Below are 2,086 nucleotides of genomic sequence, written 5' to 3'. Positions count from 1 at the left end.
AGTTTGCTCGCAGGGCCCACGCGACCCGACCCGGGCTGGGCCCTCCGTCTCCCGAAGTTCAGACGTGGGCGGTTGCCGGGGCGGTCGACCAGATGTTCGCTCTGGACTTTTTTTTTTTTTTTTTTTTTTTTGTATATAGGTCGACCAGTACTCCGGGTGGCACTTTGTCATTTTCCCCCAAACCGCGGAGGTCGACCAGATGTCGGAAAGAAGCCAATTTTTTTTTTTTTTCTTTTTTGTATATAGGTCGACCAGTACTCCGGGTGGCACTTTGTCATTTTCCCCCATACCGCGGAGGTCGACCAGATGTCAGAAAGAAGCCAATTTTTTTTTTTTTCTTTTGGCACTTTGTCTTTTTCCCCCAAACCGCGGGGGTCGACCAGATGTCGGAAAGACGCGAACTTTTGTTTTTGTTTTTTTTAATATATATAACTACACTCGTGCAGGTAGACAAATGTATATATGTGCCTCTTTTACTTTATAATTTTTTTTTTTTTTTTAATGGACTGCGAGGTCAACCAGTACTCCATGTGGCACTTTTTCTTTTTCCCCCAAAGTGCGGAGGTCGACCAGATGTCATAAAGACGCCAATATTTTTATTTAGGTATCAATGGAGAAATATATATAGACAAATGTGTATGTGTGTGTGTGTATATATAACTTTTTTATATATATATATAACCACACACATACACGTAGACAAATGTATATGTGTGCCTCTTTTACTTTATACATATATATATGTGTATATGTGTATATATGTATATATATACATATGTATATATATATATATTTTTTTTTAAATGGACTGGGAGGTCGACCAGCACACCGGGTGGCACTTTGTCTTTTTCCCCCAATCCGTGGAGGTCGACCAGATGTCAGAAAGAAGCCAATATTTTTATTTAGGTATCAATGGAGAAATATATATATAGACAAATGTATATATAGACAAATGTGTATGTGTGTGTGTGTATATATAACTTTTTTTTTATATATATATAACCACACACATACACGTACACAAATGTATATGTGTGCCTCTTTTACTTTATACATATATATATGTGTATATATGTATATATATACATATATATATATATATATATATATTTTTTTTTTTTTTAAATGGACTGGGAGGTCGACCAGCACACCGGGTGGCACTTTGTCTTTTTCCCCCAATCCGTGGAGGTCGACCAGATGTCAGAAAGACTCCAACTTCTTTACCTTTTTCTTTTTAAAATATTATATAACTGCATACGTATACACAGACAAATAGCCGTGCCTCTTTTACTTTTTTATACATATTTTTTATTTTTATTTATTTATTTATTTATTTATTTATTTATTTATTTATTTAAATGAACTGGGAAGTTGACCATAGTACTCCGGGAGGCCTTGTCTTTTTCTCCACACAATGCGGTCGATAGAATGTCTGATCTGGATTTCTTTTCTGATTTTCCTTTTGTTTTGTTTTGCGGAATAAATTGAAGGTCGACCAGTTATCCTTACTCGAGTTTTGTTTGTTTTCCTTTTTTAATTTTAAAAGGATGTTATATTTTTATATATATATATATATATATATATATATATGCGGGGACACACACACACTTTATTTTTTTTTTTTTAATAGACCTGGCTGTCCTGGACCTCACTTTGTAGACCAGGCTGGCCTTGAACTCAGAAATCCGCCTGCCTCTGCCTCCGGAGTGCTGGGATTAAAGGCGTGCGCCACCACGCCCGGCTTTGTTTTTAATTTTTGTGTGTGTGTGTGTGGAGGGGGGCAATCGGTGCTCTTAACCACTAAGCCATCTCTCCAGCCCATCTTAAAATCCTTAGGTTGATGATCTGACTTTTCTGTTTTCTTCCTTTAACAAAACTGGTAAGTCAGCTGGCAAAAAGGATTTTCTTTTCATATATATTCCAAAAATGGGTAACTTGTAAATAGTGGTCTGTCTGCTGTTTGTTTGCTTGCTTGCTTGCTTGCTTGCTTGCTTGCTTGCTTGCTTGCTTGCTTTTTTCTTTTTCCCCCCGAGACAGTGTTTCTCTGTGTAGTCTTGGCTGCCCAGGAACTCACTCTGTAGACCAC

This window comes from Mus caroli, unplaced genomic scaffold (assembly GCF_978045245.1).
Source record: "Mus caroli unplaced genomic scaffold, Mus_caroli_1 scaffold_43, whole genome shotgun sequence".
Lineage (NCBI taxonomy): Eukaryota > Metazoa > Chordata > Mammalia > Rodentia > Muridae > Mus > Mus caroli.
The sequence above is the reverse complement of the archived record's forward strand: the minus strand, read 5'-3'. Positions refer to the sequence as shown.